This window comes from Schistocerca serialis, chromosome 3 (genome assembly GCF_023864345.2).
Source record: "Schistocerca serialis cubense isolate TAMUIC-IGC-003099 chromosome 3, iqSchSeri2.2, whole genome shotgun sequence".
Lineage (NCBI taxonomy): Eukaryota > Metazoa > Arthropoda > Insecta > Orthoptera > Acrididae > Schistocerca > Schistocerca serialis.
Window position 1 is genome coordinate 542144604 of NC_064640.1, and position 18140 is coordinate 542162743.

Sequence of the window (18140 nt, forward strand, 5' to 3'; positions counted from 1 at the left end):
GCCTACCACCACGAGAAAATTCACGCCAGATTCAAATTCCAAAACGATAATAGCTGCAAAACCATACTTGTCTTTATTATTATTCATTATCCTTCATCATTTATTATTATTTATTATCATTTATTATTTAGTATTATTTATTATCATTTATTATTATTATATTATTATTGGCCGACCTCCACTAACATAGAAAATCGCGCCATATTCAAATTCAAAGTCCATAATCTCTGGAAAACCGTACTTCTATTTATTATTATTATCATTTACTATTATTTATAAGCATCTAATATGATTTATTATTATTTATTCAAGATGGTAGATTTTTGTGGCAATAAAGCCAATTCCCTTACATCCATAACAAAAAATCTCTCACAAATTCAAATTCAAACACGATAATCTGTCACACCTAAGAAAAAAAAAAAGAGACCAATTGGGCCATGTGCACTAACCTAAGTCCACCTTATCCTAAATAGTATGAATTTTTCGCCCTCACTTATTGTTTCATTCCTAAGCTATGAAAATCGCGTAAAATGGTAATAAAGTGCACTTTTACTAACGTAAGTCACCTCCTGTGAATTCGTGGGAAAAAGACTGAAGTGTTTGTTTCAAATAGTACCGTCATCACTTGTTCTCCAACAGAGTTAATACTCATCTTAGAGATCGCAGTCCAGTCGCCACGAGGCCTCCAGTCCAACTGAATTAGTTCATATGGTCGCCGCCGACCCGCGCCGGACCGCGCGCCACCGGCAAGCGAGCGGTCGCCTCACGTGACGACGGTCGGATGCGTATGCGCCCGCTGCTGGTCCAGCGGCCGCTCACATCGATTGTGGTGTGTTGGATACACGCTTGTCTGTTCTCTAGACATGGGACAGACGTTAGTTGACGTGTAAATTATCCAAGATCTCGGATATGTTATATGACTGAGACCGTTATTCGAGAGTGGAAATATATTATGTGTATGTTTTTTTCTAGTTAGTCAGTGGTTCACAGCATACTACACATAGATAAACTTCGGCATTTGTAGAGAATTAATTTGAAGTCTACTATGATGAACTAGTGATCGGTAGAGTGTAGCCTAGTGCATGATATTGAGAACTACAGATAAAATCATGTAATATTATGGACGGTGTGTGTGTGTGTGTGTGTGTGTGTGTGTGTGTGTGTGTGTGTGTGAACTCGCTCTCGGCTATTCTGACAACAGACATGAAGGTGGAGATGTGTCGCAGATAGGCCGGCAAGCAATGGAATGCAGCCTTAACATGTGTGTTGGACCGCACTGAGTTAGGACGGTGACAGACGACGCGCGCGGCCTGGCTTGGATAGTCATGTTAGGCGTGTAGGTGACATGAATTTCTCAGGTGTTAGGTGTGAATGCGGCTGTCATCAAGTCATGTTTGAGGGGTCGAACAGAGACCTTTGAGAGAATTGTGAGCTGTCGGACGTGTGATTTAGTGTGGGACAGGTTGATTGAGCGCGTCTGTTGAGTTATTTTGCTATGCGTTATTTGGACAGATTACGAGTACTGATGGTGTTTACAGTTATGTGTACTGCATTATTTAGGAGCAGTTTGATACTGTGCACTGAAATTAGGAGCTGTTTGGGTGTCTGCAGATTGTGCAACATGACACCTGGTACAGTCGTGCTCAAAAGTATCCGAACGACCTGAATTGCATTTCGCCTGATTCGAATGCAACCCACATAGCGCAGCTGTCTAGCAGGTCCTCTAATCGCCCCTCGGTACAGTCGTTTGACTATTGAAAATGGTTCCAACAAGTCACCACTAGAGAACACTGCTCTGCATCGCAATAACTCAAGATGTAAAGTAATGCCAAGGTACTACAAATATCAGGGAACATCTTATCACAGATAAGACGGTTCTTCAGGCTTGTAAGCTCACATTTATTACAATAAATGACATACATGAAATGTTACCACTCTCATTATTACGTCAGATAGGTAATTCACGTAGTAAGTTCGTCGTATTCATGATTTCCTCTTCAAAATAACATACCGTACTTATTAACACAAAATGACATTAAAATTTAAGTTATTCACGAGCAGCTAGTTGAGAATATGTATGAACTTCAAATGACACGACGAACCGTCTCGTTCTGCATATGGATTCAAACCCAGGTCATGCAGACTAAGCAAAGACTTCGTGACTGACGGAAACTAACAGTCATTCCTGACTAGGCATACAGAGAGTGATATTCCTCGGTTTTAGACAGTATCAGTTAGCAAATATCAACTTTAAATTACATAACGTAAACATTGTTAACGGACGCGAATTCCTACCCAGCATCTATTGTCCTTGTTAACGAACTACGAGAGATGTTAAATATTTGCTTCTTCACAAGTAACTTACTTGAAATGCCGTGAGATAAAGCTTTGTGTTGGACAGGGATTCGAACCCAGAACCTAATTGGATTGTCATCGAAGCACAATCAACTGTGACATATCGGATTTTCTCGGCAGTAGCTAGATGTTTTAACTGAAATGACGAGACGAAACATTAATTTTTTCCTTCCCAGGACTACAACCTGGCACCTATCGCTGTTATATTCTAGACAAAACTAGCGTTAAAAATGGGTTTGTTACACCAGCAGCGACATGTGAGCATGTTTGAACTAGAAATAATATGACGAAGAGTTCAGTGCTCACTGGGAATCGAGCCCCACACATATCGTTGTTGACTGCACACAAAGAGACATCAGCTACCGAATTTTTCTCCACCAGCAGGTCGGAATAACATCCTTGAATTTACAATGATTTCGCAAACAGTTCTGTGTCTCACTGGGACTCAAAAACGTCAGATACCGTTAGTGTTGACAACGAATGAAAATACATTAAAAATCAAAATTATTACCCACCAGCAGATAGGTGTTTTCATGCTAGAGCTTCATAAAACATAATGAAAGCTTTAGTGCCAGGCCAAGATTCGAACCCTTTCATGCGCAATATGTGGAGATGTTAAGGAATCTGCAGTTTTGAACAAACAACAAATTACAGTCGAGCTGTATTGTCACGAAGGGATCAAATTCCGCGTAAAGGGCGGTCTGAGTTGCATTCCCAGATCAGAACCAATTTTATCGACATACAGAAGCTCAAGTAAAAGATGGAACAAGTGTCCTGTGACCCTACATAGCGTTTGTATCGTCACTAGAAATAAATAACTAGTATAACAAAGGTTACTGTTGATAGAGTTTCAACGTGTCGCGACTCCTGACTTTATTGTTGTTCACCCTAACGTCTACTTGGTAGAGAAGGAATATCATGTTTAACACGAACGTCAGACCACACTGCCATTATACCTTCTTCACTTGGCGTAGCCAGAAGAGAACAGAATCCGTCTCTCCTTATCAAAAATCATCAACAGAAGTTGGAATCGAACACAGACCAAAAGTATATGAACCTCGCATCAACCCAAGAGACCACCAAATTCTGTTCTCTAGCACTCATTTTTCTATCATAACCATGTTGCGCCACAGTGGATGAGAATTCTGACACACAGACTCCCTGTAGTGGTTTGCAGCATGTTCAGTACATTCATTTACTTGGTTGACCGAATCGCCATGAGCTAGCTACCTCGGCTACCCAGTGCATACATTCGACTCTATTTTGTAATCACCGAAATAAAATCACGTATCTGACACGTACACAGAACTGCCAACAGTGTAGGATGCAGAAATTTAGTTCTTTTCAGGTTTAATAGATGGCCAGGCTGCAGATGCATCTCGAAACTTTTGTATTATGGATGGGGAGAGCGCATCGTGCCAAAATACGTCAGAAAAGTATTTTCTACATTAGCTGTCGTGTGGCAGTGGCACTTTATTCTTCATAAAACCTTGTTTGACAGCTTTAACTCAGAACAAGTTTTCTATATGCATGTAATCAATAAACTGCATGTGCATTGCCAGACTGTTGTAGATAACATTAGAGAATTCGCATATATCGTTGATGATTAGTTTCTCTCTCATGGTAATTAATGTTTTAACAACACTAAAAGAAACCGTACGAAAATTGTGCACTGTATTATAAGAAATGAAATAAAACTACCCACGATAACCTTACGACGAAAGTCTGTTTCAATAAAACTGAGTATCTGTACACAAGCGTGCCTCTATCGGCACGAATTAGTAAAATACTAATCACTTAGATTTCGATTGGGTCTGTGTTTGATTGGTATGCTGTCATACTCAAGTGGTATGCAAATGTGGCATTTCATAAATAAAGTCATGTATTCCTAGAAACCCAAAATTTGTTTGTCAGCAGCGGAAAGAGGCGTTACCTGTTGTGCAGCATTGTAAGTTTTTCACCATTGCACTATGAGGCGAAAGTATTTTCTTGTGATTCCCTTATCGATCTGTGATCTGATTGCTTGTAGCTCTTTCACAGAAGGGATAAAAACGTTACAGTAAGCAAGACTGGAACCGCAAACCATAACAGACGCTTTCTCTCGGGTTAGCACGTTTCCACAGACATAGGGAAAAGGCATGCGTCTAGGTCTCCTCTTACGAGGCCAGTAGTGGCTAGAATACGTAAACCGCTATGTAAACGACGAGATTAGATGCGATTTTCACGTGCAACGACTTTCCTGGGTAGAAAACCGTAAATTTACAATCTTTTGTTGCAGCTCAAGCGTTAATAATAACTCAGATTATTCAATGGAAATGACAGGAAAAATCAAGTGAACTTTGAGGCTTAATTCCGTGCACACCAGGAAGTAACTCGTCGATCACAGAGTTGCCAAATATACCTTGCCTTGTTGCCAAATCTCAGTTACATTACCAGCAGGAAGAAAACGAACCCATGTGATCCTACAGTGACCATAGCTGACGTCTCAAAGACGCGGCTGCTACGGCCTGGAATACGTAATCCGTCTGATTCACATTACTGTAACTGGGTTTAGGGACTAGAGCGTAGTTAATAATAATACTCAGAACTGACTGCAAACTAAGCTTCATAAATCAGTTACTCTCATAGTTGTTTTTATATATCTTTCGTAAGTGTACTCAAAACTAAGAAAATCATTGACTAACGTTTTCGTTTCTCGCCGATAGTCGAGCACAACAAACAAAAAAAAAAAAGACGGTGTGCGTGTGCGTGTGTGTGTGTGTGTGTGTGTGTGTGTGTGTGTGTGTGTGTGTGTGTGTGAGAGAGAGAGAGAGTGAGGGAGAGAGATAAAAATAAAAGAGAATGAGAGAGAAAGAGTAAAAAATAGTTGCAAGGAAACTGAATGTATGTATCTAAAGAAATCTTTCATTAAAATGACACGTTCTACATCATTACGAAATGCCGTATTCATGATCTATGGAACTAGTATTAATCTAATCTAATCTAATCATATCATATTGCTGACTAGTCATGAAGAGGCACGAATTACAGAAATTTTCGCCAATGTCACAAACCAAATCTAAACTTAAAAAAAAAGACGACAGTTTTGTAATAAACCGGGACTCCTCTAAAGACCCTTTCGTCCCTGTTAACAAGCACGAAAGATGTGTGATATACCTCCATTCAGAAGGAACAAAGTGTAATTGCATTTAAAGGTGAAGCACATGATGTGAAGTCTTTGACGGAGATAGGAACCCAGCACGCAATCGGATTGTTAACTACGTAAAATCATATGCTACGTATCGGTTTTTCTGACCAACTGCTAGATGTTTGAATCTAAAATAAGGATACAAATTTTTGTGCCTGAGCGACAATCGACCGCATACCTACCGTCCTTCTTTATCCACGAACATAGCTTAAGTAACACTTGCTTACTCACCAACAGTAAGATGTGTGAGTGTTTGACCAGAAATAACGACACCTATTGCGATTGTTGGCAACACATGAACAGACATTAAAAATGCTCGTTAATTTTCACTAGCAGACTGGTACGCACGTGACAGGGCTTGAAATGAAATTATGAATATTTTTGTACTGGATCAGGATTCGGACCCACATACTTACCTTTGGAGGAGACCTAGAGAAGATTGAAGTCCTGGGAAAAGGAACGAAATGATTGAACTATACTGTTCCGAGAGATTCAGATCCTCGAAAGATGAGATACGAATTCGAATCACAGTCCAGCACCAAATTTTTCAACGTCTCTAGTTCAATCACGTACAAGAGAAATAAGAGCCCTGTTCCTTTAAATGGCTATCGTTTCATCAAATAATATAAAATTTTCTAATGTAAGTCACTTTACTGGAGACAGTATTTCCGTTTACCATTACTTCCGCGTATGGCATTTCCCAACGTAAAACGGCTCTGCCCAATTGGCAATGAAGGATAGCGATGTTTAATGCCGATTCTGGATTATAACGTCTTTCTCTTGAGGTTGCCAAGGTAAAGTAAATCTGTTTGAGCCTCTTAAAAGTAAATGCCTGAATCCACGTATTGCACCTGTGATAGTTCGTTCCACCAGACCATTGTGGCCACATTTCCCAGCCCCAGGAGTGTGCTGTAACGGATGATGTGCTTAGCTTACAAAATTAGTCACGGTGAGAAAGATGCGAGTCTATTAAATGGTTAAGTAGAAGCAATGTTCTGACGTGGAGATTATGCTATTCTCATGTCAGCAGGATGTAAAGACTCTTCTAGGCATCATAGCCTCGATGTAAAGCCATTTTGAAATATTCACTAATTCAGCAAATTTCTTAGTTCGAGAAAATCCACTGTGAAGTGTGAAGTTACGGATAATTCGATTACTACCGTCATTGTTACTATCATTTTCTTCATACCGTTGCTGGAACACATGTGCTTGAAGATCATTTAATGCCTTTTGGTCATCATAGAAGTAGTTGCCCAAGAAGAGGTTCTTTCCGTGTCTACGGAGTCCTTTTCACGTTAATATCAAACATCAGCTATTACTCGCAGATTACATTAAAACTAAAGTAATTGATGAAGACGTTACTTGATAACAAAAACGCGCTGCCTTTCTTAATTTACTTGCGCCTAGAAATGGCTGTCGAATACTGCCAAACCAAAAGCCAAGGGATCTTACTGCCTTCCTTTATACGTCGCTGTCAGTTCTTCCACAAGATTTGGTCGACGTGACCTGTTTCAAGTTGTGCATGGCAGAGAATGTTTTAGAAAATCAATTGTTTTCCTTTGGAATAAACAGAAAGATTTTCATTGTATATCCAAGTTCAAAATTTTGTCATAATAAGTTCAGATTTAATATTCACTTCTATAATGTAGGAAAGTATTTCACAGTTGCAAAACCCGCATCCGACTCATTGACCTTATACTTAGTCGCTGACCATAAATTCTAGCTCAGAGTGACACCAGTTTAAGTAACCTAATGTAGCGAAGACTGTTCGCCAGTGCTCTTTTTCACCGGAAATTATGCAATTCACTCATTGGGCTCCAATAGTACACTGTAACAGTAATATCTGTGTGTATGCAATGCATGCGGATTGTGGAATTTAGTGGTGCTCTCTCTTCCACTGCTGTATACAATATGCCTGACCTAAACGGGCCCTGTATCATTACAGGCCCTGGGCAGTGCAACATCATTCTGACAACAGTAATGCGCTTATACTGACAGCCTCACTGTTCGTTTTAGCTGATTATATAATCATTTAAATCGAACAACATAACCTTCCAGTGGGAGACATTTCGTCCCCTTTTTCCTGTGTGAAATTTGTCAGTAAGCTTTTTGCCTTCCAACCAACGAAATGCGGCAGAGTACAGCAAGTAAACAAATCACAAACCACAATTTAGTGCCGTTAAGACGATTTCTTTAAACAATGTCGTAGCTGAAGGAATTTAGTTTCTTCTTAAATCGTCTTATGCAGCAACGTTCACAGATACATCAGATAGGAAAAGCTCTTTATCCAGGTACGAAGGTTGTGAGACAAACTTCCCACAGTTTGAGTCAGGTCGATCTTTTCGTCCTACAGCACTGCGTAAGTATTTTGTCTAAGAGGTATCACAAGTAGTGTTCCTGTAGCTATGGGAATCATTGGTTGAAAACGAGTTTAACGCCAATGGGTACAGCGTGCCAAATATTCAAAATTATTGTCAACCTAAGTCTGAGTTTATCCACAAACGGAGCCGTATTTAAAATGCGGTAGCTAGACGGTGTATCCTTGTCTTCCTTGAGTGGGCATTACACACACGTATTCAATACTATGAATATTTCGAACGCTGTAGATAACGTTGCTCTTATAAAATAATTTTGCTTTGATAATTTTTCTGGGTGTTCAGTGTGCAATATGTGTTTTAAATACAGTCTTAAACAAAAAAAATTGCCCGTAAGGTGGACAATACAATCGTGCTGCCATCAGAATTCTATGTCCGGCAATATGCTCAATCTGGCCATGTTTTAGACTGCGTCACTTCCTGGAGGAAGTCTTGAGTGCCGTTTGAGTGCATTATTTTCCACTGCGACTGTAGTCTTGAGGTAAAACGCAGGACTAGCTACTACGACATCTGGCAACCGAGAGCACACGTCGAAATAATTTTTATCACCCCTTTCCTCTCGGTGCTGAAGCTATGAGTGTATTTCAAGCGAATCTACAAAATATTTCGCTTTCTGTCACATTTATAATAACAGTTTGGTTCAACAATATTTTAGCGAGAGATTTCTTGGCCAACCATCCGCCTCTGAACACCGCATGCGTCTGAGTTCTCTGTGACCCGTTGGCTGCCTACCGGCGGGGGCTGACGCACTGCGCTGCCTTCTGCCGGCAACGTCTGCCCCACTCCTCACTCTCGACGATGTGAAATGCTTTAAAGTTATTGAGTGGTGACCCCTAAAATCTGTCTACAATTTGTGTTTCAGACTCTACTGCAACGGAGGCACAAAACCGTTTTCATTTGGTGAGTATTTTATTACACTAGTATGGAATGCATCAATGTGGCACAGATTTAATTTCGTTGTGATCCAGTGCGCTATAATTAAAGTGTCATATCCTATTCTTTTTCCTTTCACAAGATATTCTTCAAATAATTTATTTTTTTCATGGATTCATATGTGTTAGTCAAGGCACAGAGAGTAAATGCAGTGTTATGTGTTTGGTTCCTTTCTTTGATTCCCTTTGGTAAATGGATGCAAAACATAGTGTCAATACCTTTCAGAACCTGCTACATAGCTACTCAGGCATATTGCTTGTTTTGAGGTCTGTACATTAATTAATGGAGAAGTGAATGCTGTTCAGAAGTGATATTTAAAATATTCAATTGGATTTAAGGCCCACATTTGAAGCTACCCAGAGAGAAAGTAAGTCGCTAGAGCCGCTGTTAGTAAGTGTCTGCAGAGAGTTCCTGACTGTTACTGTAGAAATTTAGCATAGAGGCCCTACAGTAATCAACAGGTTCATTCCCTTCATACTTATCACCCTGGCATGTGAGTCTTATGTGAAGAACAAGATTGAAATTCGTATCGTTGACGGTCGATTCGAATTTCATCAGAGACGCTTGTATTGTGAAGCAGCTTGACAGTCAGAAAGCCAAGATCTATGACCATTAACACAACTTACTGGGTCGAGTTACCAAGAGGACTTGAAGTGTAAAGGTTTTTCTACCGTTTTCGTTACAGAATTTTTTCTGGAAATTCGTAGCTCCATAAAATAAATCAGAAAATAAGCGCGCACACGCTGGCTCCTACCACGGTTAGAACTGACGATTCATTAGCCACTGCGACACGAGCCACGGGCTGTACTACGGGGCTACGGACACACTGCTGCAAGCACTTCACTCTCATCATGGTATTGGTCGCTCAGCCTCATAACATATCGTGAAAGATAATAAAAGTTGTCACTTAGGTGAAGAACAGCATTTCTTTAGCCAAAAAATAGAGTTTTCAGTCTCAGTGTCTTACTTTACATGAGGATTATATAGCACGAGTCATTCAAATGGAAATGGAATATCTAACGAATTTAGCGATTCAATTCAGTACCATACGTGGAAGTGATTGCACTGTCACAGTGTTGCCAAATGTTTGTGACGGTGTTGCCAATTCTCTGCTGTGCTAGGAACAGCTCTGTAGCGATAAGTGAGGAGAATCCCATGCTCATGTCATAGCAGGATACGGGGAGGAGGCGTGTGGTTTGGTTAATATGCAGCGTTTTCTCCTACCATTTGTGTCAAACATTCAGGTGTATAATCTTCCATAACGATTACAGTTTCCCAAAAAATATATACAAATAAAACACTTACCTTGTTACTTTGTGATAAAAGATTATTTCAGTACAATAAAATGTTTTTGGAAATAAACTTTGCCCACCTGTCACAAAAAGTGAGATAACAAACACTGCACCTCGAATCGATTGCATCTATGTGCAGTCTTGTGATCATACAGGTAGAATTTCATGAATTAAACGAGAATGTAGAAAAATGTTGGTGCGAATGGATGCTGTAAGAAACACAGTTAACTAATTATTCTGTCCATGTAATAATCAACACCATGACGACGGAAAAATTGGGGTCTCAGTGTATTTTGATTATAATACGTTAGCCTTCTTGCGACCTCGTTCTAATACCTCGTGGGAGCAGGCATAATTTATTGCTTTTTCACAACCGAGCAGTAACACACAAAGATAGTAGATGGTAGGATACAAAGAAACAATCAGACTCATGGGTGTGGATCCACTTCATCATTAGAAGACTAAACAAGAGGGAAACATCATGAAAGCAATTCATACGCCGATTTCTATACATTATTTGCATAGATCGGAAGAAGAAAAAGCGCAGATCTGCACAGTGCCCGCATCTGCCCATGAGTTTGATTGTTTCTTTGTATCCTCCCATCTACTAAAATTACACTCCTGGAAATGGAAAAAAGAACACATTGACACCGGTGTGTCAGACCCACCATACTTGCTCCGGACACTGCGAGAGGGCTGTACAAGCAATGATCACACGCACGGCACAGCGGACACACCAGGAACCGCGGTGTTGCCCGTCGAATGGCGCTAGCTGCGCAGCATTTGTGCACCGCCGCCGTCAGTGTCAGCCAGTTTGCCGTGGCATACGGAGCTCCATCGCAGTCTTCAACACTGGTAGCATGCCGCGACAGCGTGGACGTGAACCGTATGTGCAGTTGACGGACTTTGAGCGAGGGCGTATAGTGGGCATGCGGGAGGCCGGGTGGACGTACCGCCGAATTGCTCAACACGTGGGGCGTGAGGTCTCCACAGTACATCGATGTTGTCGCCAGTGGTCGGCGGAAGGTGCACGTGCCCGTCGACCTGGGACCGGACCGCAGCGACGCACGGATGCACGCCAAGACCGTAGGATCCTACGCAGTGCCGTAGGGGACCGCACCGCCACTTCCCAGCAAATTAGGGACACTGTTGCTCCTGGGGTATCGGCGAGGACCATTCGCAACCGTCTCCATGAAGCTGGGCTACGGTCCCGCACACCGTTAGGCCGTCTTCCGCTCACGCCCCAACATCGTGCAGCCCGCCTCCAGTGGTGTCGCGACAGGCGTGAATGGAGGGACGAATGGAGACGTGTCGTCTTCAGCGATGAGAGTCGCTTCTGCCTTGGTGCCAATGATGGTCGTATGCGTGTTTGGCGCCGTGCAGGTGAGCGCCACAATCAGGACTGCATATGACCGAGGCACACAGGGCCAACACCCAGCATCATGGGGTGGGGAGCGATCTCCTACACTGACCGTACACCACTGGTGATCGTCGAGGGGACACTGAATAGTGCACGGTACATCCTAACCGTCATCGAACCCATCGTTCTACCATTCCTAGACCGGCAAGGGAACTTGCTGTTCCAACAGGACAATGCACTTCCGCATGTATCCCGTGCCACCCAACGTGCTCTAGAAGGTGTAAGTCAACTACCCTGGCCAGCAAGATCTCCGGATCTGTCCCCCATTGAGCATGTTTGGGACTGGATGAAGCGTCGTCTCACGCGGTCTGCACGTCCAGCACGAACGCTGGTCCAACTGAGGCGCCAGGTGGAAATGGCATGGCAAGCCGTTCCACAGGACTACATCCAGCATCTCTACGATCGTCTCCATGGGAGAATAGCAGCCTGCATTGCTGCGAAAGGTGGATATACACTGTACTAGTGCCGACATTGTGCATGCTCTGTTGCCTGTGTCTATGTGCCTGTGGTTCTGTCAGTGTGATCATGTGATGTATCTGACCCCAGGAATGTGTCAATAAAGTTTCCCCTTCCTGGGACAATGAATTCACGGTGTTCTTATTTCAATTTCCAGGAGTGTAGATTCGAGAGCAACGATAGCTACAGCGTTCGAAGTATTCATAGTATTGTATACGTGTGTGTAAATGTCCTCCAATGCCCACTCAAAGAAGACAAGGATACACAGTCTAGCTACCGTATTATAAGTACGCCTCCGTTTGCGGATGAACTCAGACTTAGGTTGATAATCATTTTGAATATTTGGCAGTACTGTACCCATTGGCGTTAAACTCGTTTTCAACCAATGATTCCCATAGCTACAGGAACACAACTTGTGATACCTCTTATACAAAATACTTATGCAGTGCTACTAGACGAAAAGATCGACCTGACACAAACAGTGGGAAGTTTGTCTCACAACCTTCGTACCTGGATAAAGGGCTTTTCCTATTTGAGATATCTGTGAACGTTGCTGCATAAGGCGATTTAAGAAGAAACTAAATTCCTTCAGCTACGACATTGTTTAAAGAAATCGTCTTAACGGCACTAAATTGTGGTTTGTGAATCGTTTACTTGCTGTACTCTGCCGCATTTCGCTGGTTGGAAGGCAAAGAGCTTACTAACAAATTTTACACAAGGAAAAGGGGGACGAAATGTCTCCCACTGGAAGGTTATGTTTTTCAATTTAAATGATTACAAAAGCAGCTAAAACGAACAGTGATGCTGTCAGTATAAGCACATTACTGTTGTCAGAGTGATGTTGCACTGCCCAGGGCCTGTAATGATACAGGGCCCGTTTAGGTCAGGCATATTGTATACAGAAGTGGAAGAGAGAGCACCACTAAATTCCACAATCCGCATGCATTGCATACACACAGAAATTACTGTTACAGTGTACTATTGGAGCCCAATGAGTGAATTGCATAATTTCCGGTGAAAAAGAGCACTGGCGAACAGTCTCCGCTACATTAGGTTACTTAAACTGGTGTCACTCTGAGCTAGAAATTATGGTCAGCGACTAAGTATAAGGTCAATGAGTCGGATGCGGGTTTTGCAACTGTGAAATACTTTCCTACATTATAGAAGTGAATATTAAATCTGAACTAATTATGCGAAAATTTTGAACTTGGATATACAATGAAAATCTTTCTGTTTATTCCAAAGGAAAACAATTGATTTTCTAAAACATTCTCTGCCATGCACAACTTGAAACAGGTCACGTCGACCAAATCTTGTGGAAGAACTGACAGCGACGTATAACGGAAGGCAGTAAGATCCCTTGGCTTTTGGTTTGGCAGTATTCGACAGCCATTTCTAGGCGCAAGTAAATTAAGAAAGGCAGCGCGTTTTTGTTATCAAGTAACGTCTTCATCAATTACTTTAGTTTTAATGTAATCTGCGAGTAATAGCTGATGTTTGATATTAACATGAAAAGGACTCCGTAGACACGGAAAGAACCTTTTCTTGGGCAACTACTTCTATGATGACCAAAAGGCATTAAATGATCTTCAAGCACATGTGTTCCAGCAACGGTATGAAGAAAATGATAGTAACAATGACGGTAATAATCGAATTATCCAGTAACCTCACACTTCACAGTGGATTTTCTCGAACTAAGAAATTTGCTGAATTAGTGAATATTTCAAAATGGCTTTACATCGAGGCTATGATGCCTAGAAGGGTCTTTACATCCTGCTGACATGAGAATAGCATTATCTCCAGGTCAGAACATTGCTTCTACTTAACCAAATAATAGACTCGCATTTTTTCCACCGTGACTAACTTTGTAAGCTAAGCACATCATCCGTTACAGCACACTCCTGGGACTGGGAAATGTGGGCACAATGGTCTGGTGGAACGAACTATCACAGGTGCAATGCGTGGATTCAGGCATTTACTTTTAAGAGGCTCAAACAGATTTACTTTACCTTGGCAACCTCAAGAGAAAGACGTTATAATCCAGAATCGGCATTAAACATCGCTATCCTTCATTACCAATTGGGCAGAGCTGGTTTGCGTTGGGAAATGACATAGGCGGAAGTCATGGTAAACAGAAATACTGTCTCCAGTAAAGTGACTTACATTAGAAAATTTTATATTATTTGATGAAACGATAGCCATTTAAAGGAACAGGGCTCTTATTTTTCTTGTTCTTGATTGAGCTAGAGACGTTGAAAAAGTTGGTGCTGGACTGTGATTCGAATTCGTATCTCATCTTTCGAGGATCTGAATCTCTCGGAACAGTATAGTTCAAGCATTTCGTTCCTTTTCCCAAGACTGCAATCTTCTCTAGGTCTCCTCCAAAGGTAAGTATGTGGGTCCGAATCCTGATCCAGTACAAAAATATTCATAATTTCATTTCAAGCCCTGTCACGTGCGTACCAGTCTGCTAGTGAAAATTAATGAGCATTTGTAATGCCTGTTCATGTGTTGCCAACAATCGCAATAAGTGTCGTTATTTCTGATCAAACACTCACACATCTTACTGTTGGTGAGTAAGCAAGTGTTACTTAAGCTATGTTCGTGGATAAAGAAGGACGGTAGGTGTGCGGTTCGATTGTCGCTCAGGCACAAAAATTTGTATCCTTATTTTAGATTCAAACATCTAGCAGTTGGTAAGAAAAACCGATATGTAACATTTGATATTACGTAGTTAACAATCCGATTGTGTGCTGGGTTCGCATCTCCGTCAAAGAACTTCACATCATGCGCTTCATCTTTAAATGCAATTACACTTTGTTCCTTCTGAATGGAGGTATATCACACATCTTTCGTGGCTAGTTAACAGGGACGAAATGGTCTTTAGAGGAGTCCCAGTTTATTACAAAACTGTCGTCTTTTTTTTAAGTTTAGATTTGGTTAGTGATATTGCCGAAAATTTCTGTAATTCGTGCCTCTTCATGACTAGTCAGCAATATGATATGATTAGATTAGATTAGCTTAATACTTGTTCCGTAGATCATGAATACGACATTTCGTAATGATGTAAAACGTGCCATTTTAATGAAAGATTTCCTTGCAACAATTTTTTACTCTCTCTCTCAATCTCTTTTATTTTTATCTCTCTCCCTCACTCTCTCTCTCTCTTATTCCTCTCTCTCTCTTTCACACACACACACACACACACACACACACACACACACACACGCACACCATCTTTTTTTATTTTTATTTGTTTGTTGTGCTCGACTACCGGCGAGAAGCGAAAACGTTAGCCAATGATTTTCTTAGTTCTGAGTACACTTACGAAAGATATATAAAAACAACTATGAGAGTAACTGATTTATGAAGCTTAGTTTGCAGTCAGTTCTGAGTATTATTAGTAACTACGCTCTAGTTCCTAAACCCAGTTGCAGAAATGTGAATCAGACGGATTACGTATTCCAGTCGCGTCATTGAGACGCCAGCTATGGCCACTGTAGGATCACATGGGTTCGTCTTCTTCCTGCTGGTAATGTAACTGAGATTTGGCAACAAGGCAAGGTATATTTGGCAACTCTGTGATCGACGAGTTACTTCCTGGTGTGCACGGAATTAAGCCTCAAAGTTCACTTGATTTTTCCTGTCATTTCCATTGAATAATCTGAGTTGTTATTAACGCTTGAGCTGCAACAAAAGATTGTAAATTTACGGTTTTCTACCCAGGAAAGTCGTTGCACGTGAAAATCGCATCTAATCTCGTCCTTTACATAGCGGTTTACGTGTTCTAGCCACTACTGGCCTCGTAAGAGGAGACCTAGACGCATGCCTTTTCCCTATGTCTGTGGAAACGTGCTAACCCGAGAGAAAGCGTCTGTTATGGTTTGCGATTCCAGTCTTGCTGACTGTAACGTTTTTATCCCTTCTGTGAAAGAGCTACAAGCAGTCAGATCACAGATCGATAAGGGAGTCGCAAGAAAATACTTTCGCCTCATAGTGCAATGGTGAAAAACTTACAATGCTGCACAACAGGTAACGCCTCTTTCCGCTGCTGACAAACAAATTTTGGGTTTCTAGGAATACATAACTTTATTTATGAAATGCCACATTTGCATACCACTTGAGTATGACAGCATACCAATCAAACACAGACCCAATCGAAATCTAAGTGATTAGTATTTTACTAATTCGTGCCGATAGAGGCACGCTTGTGTACAGATACTCAGTTTTATTGAAACAGACTTTCGTCGTAAGGTTATCGTGGGTAGTTTTATTTCATTTCTTATAATACAGTGCACAATTTTCGTACGGTTTCTTTTAGTGTTGTTAAAACATTAATTACCATGAGAGAGAAACTAATCATCAACGATATATGCGAATTCTCTAATGTTATCTACAACAGTCTGGCAATGCACATGCAGTTTATTGATTACATGCATATAGAAAACTTGTTCTGAGTTAAAGCTGTCAAACAAGGTTTTATGAAGAATAAAGTGCCACTGCCACACGACAGCTAATGTAGAAAATACTTTTCTGACGTATTTTGGCACGATGCGCTCTCCCCATCCATAATACAAAAGTTTCGAGATGCATCTGCAGCCTGGCCATCTATTAAACCTGAAAAGAACTAAATTTCTGCATCCTACACTGTTGGCAGTTCTGTGTACGTGTCAGATGCGTGATTTTATTTCGGTGATTACAAAATAGAGTCGAATGTATGCACTGGGTAGCCGAGGTAGCTAGCTCATGGCGATTCGGTCAACCAAGTAAATGAATGTACTGAACATGCTGCAAACCACTACTGGGAGTCTGTGTGTCAGAATTCTCATCCACTGTGGCGCAACATGGTTATGATAGAAAAATGAGTGCTAGAGAACAGAATTTGGTGGTATCTTGGATCGATGCGAGGTTCATATACTTATGGTCTGTGTTCGATTCCAACTTCTGTTGATGATTTTTGATAAGGAGAGACAGATTCTGTTCTCTTCTGGCTACGCCAAGTGAAGAAGGTATAATGGCAGTGTGGTCTGACGTTCGCGTTAAACATGATATTCCTTCTCTACCAGGTAGACGTTGGGCTAAACCACAATAAAGTCAGGAGTCGCGACACGTTGAAACTCTATCAACAGTAACCTTTGTTATACTAGTTATTTATTTCTAGTGACGATACAAACGCTATGTAGGGACACAGGACACTTGTTCCATCTTTTATTTGAGCTTCTGTATGTCGATAAAATTGGTTCTGATCTGAGAATGCAACTCAGACCGCCCTTTACGCGGAATTTGATCCCTTCGTGACAATACAGCTTGTCTGTAATTTGTTGTTTGTTCAAAACTGCAGATTCCTTAACATCTCCACATATTGCTCGTGAAAGGGTTAAAATCCTGGCCTGGCACTAAAGCTTTCATTATGTTTTATGAAGCTCTAGCATGAAAACACCTATCTGCTGGTGGGTAATAATTTTGATTTTTAATGTACACTCCTGGAAATGGAAAACAGAACACATTGACACCGGTGTGTCAGACCCACCATACTTGCTCCGGACACTGCGAGAGGGCTGTACAAGCAATGATCACACGCACGGCACAGCGGACACACCAGGAACCGCGGTGTTGGCCGTCGAATGGCGCTAGCTGCGCAGCATTTGTGCACCGCCGCCGTCAGTGTCAGCCAGTTTGCCGTGGCATACGGAGCTCCATCGCAGTCTTTAACACTGGTAGCATGCCGCGACAGCGTGGACGTCAACCGTATGTGCAGTTGACGGACTTTGAGCGAGGGCGTATAGTGGGCATGCGGGAGGCCGGGTGGACGTACCGCCGAATTGCTCAACACGTGGGGCGTGAGGTATCCACAGTACATCGATGTTGTCGCCAGTGGTCGGCGGAAGGTGCACGTGCCCGTCGACCTTGGACCGGACCGCAGCGACGCACGGATGCACGCCAAGACCGTAGGATCTTACGCAGTGCCGTAGGGGACCGCACCGCCACTTCCCAGCAAATTAGGGACACTGTTGCTCCTGGGGTATCGGCGAGGACCATTCGCAACCGTCTCCATGAAGCTGGGCTACGGTCCCGCACACCGTTAGGCCGTCTTCCGCTCACGCCCCAACATCGTGCAGCCC